Below are 12,517 nucleotides of genomic sequence, written 5' to 3' on the forward strand. Positions count from 1 at the left end.
CCAGGAGTTGACCTAGGAAGTATGCATTGCCTCAGCAGGCACAAACCCCAACAGGCTCCTGTCTGGTGCAGTAGAGAGGGCAAAATCTTTCTTCAGCTACTGCACTGTGGCTATTAGGAGTACCTACTGGAGATTCTGAGGACCCTGCTTATAAACCAGATTTCTGGCACCCCCTTCCCAGGGCTACCGGTAATGCCAGCCCATTTATAAAATAGATTCCTGCACCTGCTTGCTTTGGTGAATAGTTCAGGCACAAATATAATGACCTGAGGAAGTGCTAACCAGAACCTTCTCTGCCACTGGGAAGAAGAACATAGGAGGAGAGACTTGTAAGCATTCTGTACTTGAACTGACACTAGTAGGCCTTGCACCTGTAGCTGTAAATGCCAACAGCCACACAGCAGAAAAGGGATCCAAGCATCTTCTTCTAAGAGTGATGCAGAGGGGCCCTCTTGATCAATAGCAGGAAGTGAGATGGACCAGGAGCTTGATTTCTGCATTTGAACTGTGGAGTGGCTTCTTGTGTGGCTTGTATAGTAACCTAGCTGAACAGCCCAGACCATCAGACCATCAGAAGTTGAGTCCACCCATGATATCAGACTCAGAGATGACTATATTCTTGGAGTTGGGTTCCCTCTGTTCCAATTTGGCAGTTCTATCTTATAGGTTCATAGGTTCATAAGTGTTTTCTAGGCTAATGACCACAAGGGCCTTTTTAAGCATAGCTATGCATCCCAAATCTCTGAGAAGTTCTGATACCCTTGATAAGTGTAAGTATGGGCCTGGGAGATGAACCATTTACAGGTTACTTGTTTGCATTAGAGACATAGCTGTCAAACCAGGAATTAATTTCCAGTTTCCCATCCAGTGGTCCAAACTGCACTTGAACTGGGTCAGGGAGGATCTCTGCTTCACATGGATGGGGAGCCTGTTCCACAAACAGGGTAGTCTCTGTGATATATACCTATCTCTCCGGCAGGTCCTATTTATATCACAGGCAAGGTTTAAGTCTTTAGAATGCGTAATTCTGGTACTGTTTGTTTTTGGATCTGCAGGAGGTCCATCAGAGTGGGGTCTTTGTATTCCCTATCATTGTGACCCCCATCCGTCTGTGCAACTCTCCAGGTCCTATTTGTAATCCATCCTTTCCGAAAACCAAGTGCCCACTCTTTCCATCTGTATTTCACATTTGTTGCCCCCTTATTTGCCACTGCCTCTCCTGTCAGTATTTGTTTCTTTTATGCTTGTTCATCTGCCCCTTTTTCCTTAAGTATACCCTCCATCCTATCCTTACCTCCCCCTTACTACTTTCTTTCTCTATCCTTCCTTGAAAAATAAAAAGTGGACATCTATACACAAAAAGTATAACCTCCATCCTCCCTACACAGCCTATCACTTTTTGTTGCCCTGTACATTCCTCTGCTTGCTCTTCTCCATTTCTGACTGTCCTGTCTCATCTCCTTTCAAGTTATATGATAAAATGAGTTGGCACTGTGCTATTATGCCCCTGTATAGACTGTCCACTATTCCTGTATGGAAGCTATGAGACACTTTGTTTTCATATGTGCACTTTCATAGCATCAGGCATACCACCTGAATGTTGCTTTATCCAGCCATTTGAAAAGTCATAGTATGGTCTATCCAGTTACACGATAAATGTTATGACAGCTGTGAAAAAAATTATTGTACTGTACTGTCCTGGCATGGCCACGGTATGCTGAAGTTCATACGATCTTAATCTCTATCAGGTTATATTTTGGATATTTACACAAAGAATGATAATGACTCATTGTGTGCTAAGTTAGTGTATAAAGAGATCAGTATATATGGGGAAGTTCACCACTTAAGGGTACAATTCTCACCTGCAAAAATACCCGTAAAAATGAAAAACTTGCACTATAAATACGTTGTTGTAGTATTTTTTTAATAAATATTTTGGCCCCTGAGCAGCAGACTGCTGCCACTGATGTCTCTTTCCACTCTCTAATACTGAATAAATGTTGAACCGTTCGGGACAAACACAGACAAGCAAAAAGACTTCCCAAACAGGTCTGTCCACCCACAGTAACTGTCAGCAAAATAAATCCAAGCTGGTTAAAGTTAAGAGTACTATTTTAATGTATAAAACAGAATCAGGTTTAGCGCTTTCACCCGCAACAACAGCGAGCTTCCTCAGAACAGTTAAAATAAGTTCCTTACGTTCATTTATATTTGAAATTGGCGCCAAAAAGCGCTGGTTTAGAAACATTCAATTTAAAATAATATAACATTCATTATACAGTTCAAAATAAACTTCTGAAATTACCCTAAACAATTGATCTCCTGTTACTATCTATAAGTATATGTATATAAAATGAATATGTATATAAAAATAATGTAGCTTTACTGAGCTACTTTAAAATACTTTAAAATATTAACACAAGGTGAATGCATACTTCAATTGTTTAACATCAATAGAGGTTTAATGGACATGTAATCATTTATGCCTGGTGTAGATGTGGCATCTGTTAATACCTGCCAGTATAATTCTCTATATGCCAAATAATTTTTAATACTGCCTCCTCTTGGGTTATTCTTTATAACCTCCATTATGGCAAATTTAAATTTGTGTTCAGTCCCTTTTTCAATAATGTGTCTGGCTAAGGCATTCTTCTTATCTTTCTTTTTCGTACAGTATATGTGGGAATAAATTCTTTGCTTGAAAAACCTCTCGGTCTTTCCGATGTAAAATGCTGGACAGACCGTACACAAAGCTATATATACCAGCATCTTTGTTTTGCAGTTCCCTTTTGACATATATATTTTGGTCCTGTTTAAATTCATTAACTTCACAGGGCTTTTTTCATAAATATAACTGCACTGGTTACATGCCCCACATTTACTTGTATGTGTGTTGACCTCAATCTTTTCATGTTTTTTTTAGTTCTAATAAACACTTTATATGCCTTCCCATTTTGTTGACAAATATTGGTCTATTTCCTACCTTGTCCAATATTTCTTGTTCCCTTGTCAACATATTCCAGTTATTTGTCATGATATCTTTAATTACATTACTGAAAGGACCGTATTCAATAATACATGCCCTTTTGAAGTTATTAATAACTGTGATAGGTGTGTCATTAATAACTGGTTCTTGTCCTATATTTGTGACATTTGATCCAAGTAGTGAAGTGTATCTGCTATCTCTTAGTTCCATAATGTAGGTGGATATATTATTCATTAGGTCTAAATCATATCCCCTTTCTGAAAATAAAGATGTAATAAATTCTATCTCTTTTACCATATCTGTGTGCTCAGATGTCATTCGCATAACTCTAATACATTGCCCTTTATAAATATTACATTTCACCTTTCTTGGGTGATAACTGTGAAAATCTATGTAAGAATTTGAAAAGGTGGCTTTTCTATATATATTAGATTTTAAGCACCCATTGTTTACTGAAACTAATGTGTCTAGGTATGGTACCCCTTGATTATTATATACAGCAGTAAATTTTAAATATTCGCTACTAGAGTTTATGTATGTAATAAAATCCAAATAAGAACTATTCTCATCATTCCACATAATGTAGATGTCGTCCAAAAATCTGGAGTAGTAACAAATGGACTTAAAGTATGTACTGTTGAAAATGTAGTTGTCTTCCCATTCAAGCATGACCAGGTTAGCAAATATGGGTGCACACGCTGCCCCCATAGCTACTCCCCTGGTCTGCTTGAAAAGCTCCCCTTCAAAATATATGAAGTTGTTTTCTAATACAATAGACATCAAGTCCACTAATAATGTTATTTTGTCCCACGTCATATTCGTGTGTTTTCTTAAGCAGTTGGTAAATGCTTCCAGACCTTCATCAATGGGAATACTACTAAATAAGTCAATGACATCTATACTACTAAATAGTGTATTACTATTATATTTGGAGATGGGGTAATTTTTCAAAAATTCCCAAGAGTCTTTTACCAGATGTTGAACATTATTGTATATTGGTTTCAGCATATTGTCAATGACCACCCCAATTGGGAAGGTCTTTGACTTGCTGCCTGAGATTATCGGACGAAAAGGGGGGTTAGAGTAGTCCTTGTGAACCTTAGGAATTCCCACTATGGTGGCCATAGTGGGGTAGTCCACAGACATATAGTGATATAAATCCTCTGATATTCTTTGATCTAAAAAATATTCTTCTAAATATAAATCTATTCTTCTGTAGGCTATATTAACCTCATTTTGTGATATAGGTGTATAATTTCCTGATTCATGCAAGATGTCATTAATAATACCACTATATGTGATGGCGTCGTAGATTACGATGCCTCCCCCCTTGTCCGGTTTCATAACCCTAATGTTACTATTATTCTGTAAATCACTTAAGGTGAGAATTTCCTTTTCAGTTAAATTAGATTTAATTTTATACCCTTTAGAAGCTTTATTCGCTAAATATAATTCTCTAGTAACCTTGTTGTCATATTTCTGAATACTAGGGTTACTAATAGGGATAAAACTGCTCTTCTTTTTTAAGGAATCAATAGTGGCATCAACTTTCTGATCTTTATTTCCAAACATCATAGAAAGATTTAATTTTCTAATATATTTTTTGAACTCTAATATGTTATTCACTATATTAAATTTTGGTGTTGGAATAAACTTTAACCCCTTAGATAATAAACTAAAATGGGTTCTATCTAGTTGAATATTGCTGTAATTATATATTTTAAAATTGTTACATGTACTCACAATTTGGTTAGTAACTAAAATGTCTGGAGTGTCATAGCTACTTATTTCCTTGATAGTATTCTGACTCTCATTTGTTAGTACTTCATTTTCCACTTTTCCCCTTTCTTCCACTTCCCATAATTCTTTCCCCCTGGGTTGTGAAAAAACTCATCAGTGTCACTTCCACTGTGGGTATAAGGTCTGTCATACTCCTGTGTGTACCCCTCCGTGTTTTTGTTAGATTTACTCCATATGTAATTTGTGTGATTTTTATACTGATCCCTATCTCTATGTAGCTTCTTTTGCTTACATTCATGAGCCTTCTTAGCCCTATAATCCGTAGTGTCAAACTGTTTGTATAATAATGTTTCCCATTGTGGAAACGCCAAATCATGTATTATTGCGTTATTAAGTTTCTCTACTTCAGTTAATAGTTTGCACAACTTCACATCATTATATTTAATCAACAGTCTCATGTATTGGAATCCAAAATTGTCAAATAAAGAATTAAAATCCATTTTTACCTCTTTGTCTATGTCATTGCCTAATGGTAGTTTATAAAATCTCAAACCCATGGGTACAATGTTAATAGAAATACAAAAATTTAAATAAGCATTATCTAGTTTCAAGGCATTGATCATATTGAGTTTTTTGCCAAACATATAAATTGTGTTAATATTTTAAAGTATTTTAAAGTAGCTCAGTAAAGCTACATTATTTTTATATACATATTCATTTTATATACATATAATTATATATAGTAACAGGAGATCAATTGTTTAGGGTAATTTCAGAAGTTTATTTTGAACTGTATAATGAATGTTATATTATTTTAAATTGAATGTTTCTAAACCAGCGCTTTTTGGCACCAATTTCAAATATAAATGAACGTAAGGAACTTATTTTAACTGTTCTGAGGAAGCTCGCTGTTGTTGCGGGTGAAAGCGCTAAACCTGATTCTGTTTTATACATTAAAATAGCACTCTCTAATACTGGGAGTCCTTCATGACCCTCCAGACCTTAATTGATACCTTCTCCTGTAGTCTGAGGAGATTAAGGCATCACAGTGCAGCATCACGCTCTTAGCTGTAATAATTTTTGCTTTAGCTCCTAACTATTCTCCACCTTCATGCCTGAAATGCAGTGATATAAGGCCAGTAAGGCCAAGAACATCTGTCAGTGTGTACCCCAGTATTTGTTAACTTAGGAGGTACACTCGCAGATGCAAACAATTCTTCAGATATGTGCCCTTGATTCTATAAAGTTAATTTCACTGTATCTTGGCAAAACAATGCATAATGAATCATTATCATATTCATGTGTATATATGGATTCACACACACACACACACACACACACACACACACACACACACACACACACACACACACACACACACACACACACACAAGCACACAAAGGCATTGAGGGTTCCTCCACTAATAGTCTTTGAAACAGAAGAACATCAAAAGATAATCTGCATAACACCCTATTCCAGCTTCCCCATTACACCATCACAATACCCACATGGTAGCTGCTTTGGAACAGGATTCCATTATACATTAGGCAGAGCCCCTCACTAACACTCTTCAAGACAAACCTTGACGGGTGGATGGGAAACAGAAAATTTACCCCGGGGATCACTGCACTGGCTCTGCTGGACAGTGACGCAGGGAACTAATGGCTCTGCTGGACAGTGGCATAGGGAACTGATGGCTCTGCTGGACAGAGGCACAGGGAACTAATCTAAGGGGATGGCGAAAGCCAACACATTCTGGCTAGGCTTATAAATGCCCTTGGGCAGGTAGCAAAGTACTTACCTATGAACCTATGAACCTAAACAATCTACATCTGACCACAAGCAGGCAGTAAGTGTTTCACTGTGATCATACAAACAGTGAAGTTACAAGGGAATATTCACTCCTAATTCTACCTAACTTGTTCTCCGTTAAGGTAGGCGTTCAGTGGGAATAAGGCTAGGTGGGAATGGTTACAACCTCCAATGTGTTCCAGTAGTTTTACACTGTCATACATTGCATTTGAGTTTGCTAAGTGCCTCTGTCCATTTAGAGGAAAGAGCAATACCAGAAGGGGGGAGAGGTAGGCATAACTGTGTAAGTGACTGTGGTGGATGTGAAACTAGTTATGGCCCAGATATTTAATATCCTTCCCTTAGTGCCCATGTGCTGCAGAATGAACATTAATGCTACAACAAAGCTTTTCACACACACACACACACACACACACACACACACACACACACACACACACACACACACACACACAAAGAGAAGAAGAGTGTGGCATGCATGTAAGATAAGTAAATGGAGAAAAGGGGGAGGAGCAATAAAGAAACAAAGTAAAAGTCTTTTTGAGTTCTGTTTCTACTAGGGTTGCCACCTTTTCAAATGCCCAAAGTGGGACAATTTTTGTACAAACGTCAGATTTTGCAAGGCAAAACATACCCACAGCCAGTACAAAGGACAGAACTTCACTGTTTTGCTTACATAAATGCTTATTCTTGTAGCATTTTAGTTGCTTATTCTGTTTCTTATAACATTTAGGTGTTTCAGAAACAGAATAATTGTTTTATGCAACTATTACATTAAATATAGGAAATATGTTTGTCCTAATATCTCAGGACATTTGCCATTTTTTCAATTTTTATGCAGGACACAACTGCCCAAAGAGGGACTGTTCCTCGCAAAGTGGGACAGGTGGTAGCCCTAGTTTCTACATTATAACATTAGTCGATGAAAGTTTTTGTTGCGTTAATATCTACAGATATCTTTGTGTGCAGCAGAAAAAGAAAAATACTGCAGAGACTTTGCAGACAGTTGAGTAAACAGAAGCAGGATTTGTAAATAAATAGTATTTAAAAACTGACATAACACTGTCCCATTCTGAGTCAGTGTCTGCTGTTGGGTTGGATGAGAAGATGATGTCAGACTCTATGGGAGTATCCCCTCCAGTTGGTATTGTCAGTCAGAGATAACTCTTCGCTGAAACCCTCTCTGACCAGATAGACATAATCATGTTATACTGTGTGTGACTCTTATACAACCACTGAAACACGGGCATGTAGGAACCAGCCAATCACAATAAATCCTGCACACTACTTTACCAACTACTTAAAACTTGCTTTGTTCCTGAGAGTAAACATAACATTTATTGGTTTGTGAGTGTCCAGCTACATTTCTGTAAAGACATGCAAAGGAAAAAAAACTAGTTTCTCTGTCCAGTGATGTCAATGTGCATCTCACTAAACCAATCAGTTCAAGTTTCTCTCATGGCATCTTTTAAAAATAAATTGATAAAAGCTTAGTCATGGAAACAGAAATAATTTCCATGACTGAATAATCTGTAAATTGCAGGTAGCATGTTCATAGCTACTGATTAATCGGCTTAGTATTATAACTGGGGGAAAGCTTTGGTAGCTGCATTAATATGCTGTTGAAACAACAATCATATGGTAAACACTGTATTTTAGAATCAGGGATTCCTGAGGAATTGTTTGTCTAGAAATGCAACTAACAAAGTTTTATCACTACTTATAGGTTAAAGTAAAAGACAAACCATAATAAGCCTGGGAACATTCTGCACCACACATTTCTTCTCTGTGTAGTCTTTTATTTTTTAAGTGAAATTTTGCATTTTCTGATTTTTATTCACCAGTGGTCCTGGCTGGTGTATAATCATCAACACCCCCCCCCCCTGCAAGGTACCTCATAAGTTTCAGTGTGTGGTCATGTAAGAAGGTTGCCACTTGCAGCCTAAATGGTGCTCCTAGAGCTCCTTTTTTCTGGCTTTTCTGTGTTTCATGTACAAGCTAAGAATAGCTTATTGTCATTTTCCAGTTTGGAGTTCCATGCGTTTTGTTTTGAAATAGCACTACTGTAAAATGCCATTGTTTTTCATTCTGCAAGAGGCAGCCAGAGTGTAACAGTAGGGCACAAACCCAAGAATCTGGAGACCTCTGTTCAAATAAAACCATCAGCATTGCAACTTTATTCTGTTCATCTGTTGTTTCTGCTTTAGAACTGGGATTAGGTGGTGTGGTATGCAACAATTTGCCCAGTCAATGACACCTTTTATTGTAGATTTTGTAAGATATCCAGTTCCATCTCCAACATTTCCAGTTGAGTGTATATTGATTTATCATAGACTGGGCAGTCGGTTCTGATCATAGATTCTCTCTGCGAATAATGACCAAATGTCAATTAGGGAACACGGGTATAACATGGCTAGGTTTGTAAAGGCCCTAAGGTCATTAGCCTAGTAACCTCCTATGAACCTATGAACCTATAACAATGATTACAACAAAAGTGATTGAAAAAAGTATTATACACGCATCCTTTTGCACACTAGTATACAATCCCCAAATACTGCACATTCTATAGAAATGCACTCACACACACACACACACACACACACACACACACACACACACACACACACACACACACACACACACACACACACACACACACACACACACTGCAAATATACAAGCAGTAACACATCACAGCACCCACAACAAGAAAGTCACAAATTCCACTACCAGCCTTTTGCATGTCTGTGAGTGTTGGGGGGGTGTAAACTCCCCTGCACCTCCCCACTCTCAGCATTAATTCTGTGACTGCACAATATCAGGGAAAGGACATATTCACAATATCTGCTGCACTGCAATCTTATACAACAGCGAAAAGCACCTTTTGACTGTTTGTGCGCACTTGTAGATAAATTTGCATTTGATGAATCATAATAGAGTTAGAAATGTTCTATCAGCTGTGTATGGAATCCCACTGAATGGACCCCCCATCACATGTCCTTACTCCAGTCTCTGTTTTCTTCCTAGATCCCTCCAGAACAATCACACACCTTTACTGGCACTTGGCGCTTTTCCTCAAAGTCCCCACCTGCATTACCTGAGACCCAGAGCTTTTAATGCAAGGAATTTAGCACCACATAAATTCCTTTCTTTTATACATTTGTTTTACTCATCAACTGGTTAAACAGTTATACAAGTTCATCATCTTCCTTTGACCTCTCTTCTACCTGTTTTGTATATGGAAAGTCCTGGAGGCTCTGAGTTCTTCCACAGCTTGATAAATCTTCATGGCTTTCTTAGAAATGTGTTCTTTTTCGGGAATAATCAGTCTACAGATAGGTAACTAGCTGGTGAATAGATCATTGAGCAGTCTGAGGCTATGTCACTAATTATGACCTGGTTTTGAGACCTGCATCTTCTAGTTATATGCAGTGTAATTTTGAATACATCACCTAATCACAATGTTCTGCTATATCTTGCCTGAAGAACGACTGACTATGTGTCTGTTCCTGGTAAACAAGTCTGAAACAAAATAATAATCCCAAACATGCTGTCACTAGTCAGTGTGATTAGTCATTGTGGTGCTGTTACAGTAGCACAATAAAGATCTTGGTAGTACACTGCTGATCATGACTGAGCAGCACTGCAGCACAGCAGAAAATCTGGCTACAATAATACTGATAGGCCTGCCTGACTAACATGCTACTGATAACACTTGATTAGCACTGCAGTACACATGGAGATCTGAATGCCAGGTTACGAAAGGACCTGCTGAGTAATGCATTATGGCAGAAAATTGGTTTTCAATGGTAATAATAGGGCTTGTTCAGCAGTGTGAGTTATATTAGAAGATTATTGTTCATTTGGTTTGATGAGTTGTCTTTATCACAGAAAAACTCATTTCATTGTTCTAAGTTGCCCTGAAGTCATCATGCTATTAGACAGGGTGTGATTACTGATGCAAGTTATGTAAGGCCTAGTATACACCTATGAACCTTTGAGGTACCACCATTTACCATTCTACTACCAGCACAGTGGTGCATTGGTTAACATTGTGGCCTCACAGCAAAAGGTTCTCCGGTTCAAGTCTCGGCTGGGGTGCCTTCAGTGCAGACTCTGCATGTCTTCCTTGCATTCATGTGGGTTTCCTCTGTGTACTCCAGTTTCCTCCCACATTCCAAAGACATGCACCTGGAGCATTTCTCCCAGGCCTCAGCTGAAAATAGGCTCTTTTGTAGCTGTACTTTCCTGGTCAACAAATGATAAATAAATAAATATCATAGCCTTGCCAGCAGCTTAATACTTAGAACTACTTAATCAGTCGTGGTCAGTGAGGAGCAAGTTACTACTGTGGAAAAATGAAGGGCCTACATGTATCTGCCTTTGTGTTTTCATCAGTACTTAGATGCAAGCTCTACAAGGCAGTGACAGATGTCTTCAGGTTTTCTGAATGACAAGATTCCACGATGATCCTTCTGGAACTGTCTGTCAGTAAAGGAACCTGTGAGAATGTTGTCATTATGACACTGTTAGCACACTGCCCACTACAATGTACTTCAATGATAAGTTTTTCATATTACTGCTGCATCTATCCAAAAGGAAAAACTGACATGCATATATATGGCAACTTAGAAGTAAACTGAATCGGGCAGCTTGCCCAAGAAAGTGAAATAAACAACTAGATCAGCTCCTTCTGCAGTCAGCTAGAAGGGGGTTATGCCTTTCCGCACATATTCATGTTACTTGTATATACTAATTCTACCTGCAAGGAAATCAGCAGCTCTGAATTATGCTACACAGTAATAGTACAGTCTGTTTCCGCAAGTCAGACCTCTCTGCCCTGTGAAACAAAACCACTGAACTGACATCAATTAAGCTGCACACTCTCCCCAGCATGTTACCCCCTGTGCCTTGTTGCTACTCCATTTAGTGCTAAGGTGGTCAGTGTCATACTTTTTATACCCAAACAGTGGAGATGGCTTTCTGCTTTTATTATTTTGATTTAGATTGAAATGGTATGGTCTTCAACTAGTCAAGTGTCTGCTAAAAGCTATATGTTACAGATAATATTATAATTGAAAAAGTCTTTTTACCTTGCCTGTTTGGGCAGACGAGGCTTGTCCAAAGTTCCTGGTTCCTGACTTAGAACCAACAGCAAGTGAGTAAGTAATTTCTGAATTACTGCTAACATCTGGTCCAACTTTCATGGCCATACAAGGACAATGATATCAGTGCTACTTGCATTTTGTTTTTAGTATTGGAGTGACATACGTTCTGACGCTTGCTGCTGGTGTTACCTGGTGTAACAAATTGCTTCTCTAAAGATGTTTAAAGAAACAGAAAGTCACTCCATCTCACTTACTTTTGCTGGCAAGTGTTTGTAAATATCTGGCTGTTCTCATACACTACATCTTCTCCCCTCCTATGCATACAACTTCCCAGCCCCACCACCCAACATCTCTCAGTCTTGCAATTGCTTCCAACCTATATAAAACAACCTACATAGGATTCTTCCTCTTATTCCAAAATCTCAAACCTTTCTCAAATGCACCAAACTCATATCTAAACTCTTCAAACTTCTTTCACACTTAGCTACACAACCACAACTCTCTGGACACATACACCCCAACCTAGGTCCTAAATGTATTCAGCAGCAATCCACCAACCCCTCCACTCTACCCCTCTACAACAGGATATTAACCTCTCATGGTAGCTTTAACCTTCTCCTTAACATGAACGTCTGCAGTGTAGTCAACAAGGTACTCCGAGTGCATGCCAGCCTATCTTTTTAGTCCCCTGATATTATAGTGCTAACAGAAACCTGACTGAAAGCAACCATTACCAATGATGAATTCTTCCCCAGGTTATGATATGCATAGATGTGATAGAAAAAATAAGTGCGGAGGTGGTATAGCCTTACTATATGAACAAAACAAAAAATAGAAGTTATAGAACCAAGCATGCCTGATTTCCATAAC

Source organism: Protopterus annectens, chromosome 13.part0 (genome assembly GCF_019279795.1).
Source record: "Protopterus annectens isolate FY-2018-M chromosome 13.part0, PAN1.0, whole genome shotgun sequence".
NCBI classification, from domain to species: Eukaryota; Metazoa; Chordata; order Ceratodontiformes; family Protopteridae; genus Protopterus; species Protopterus annectens.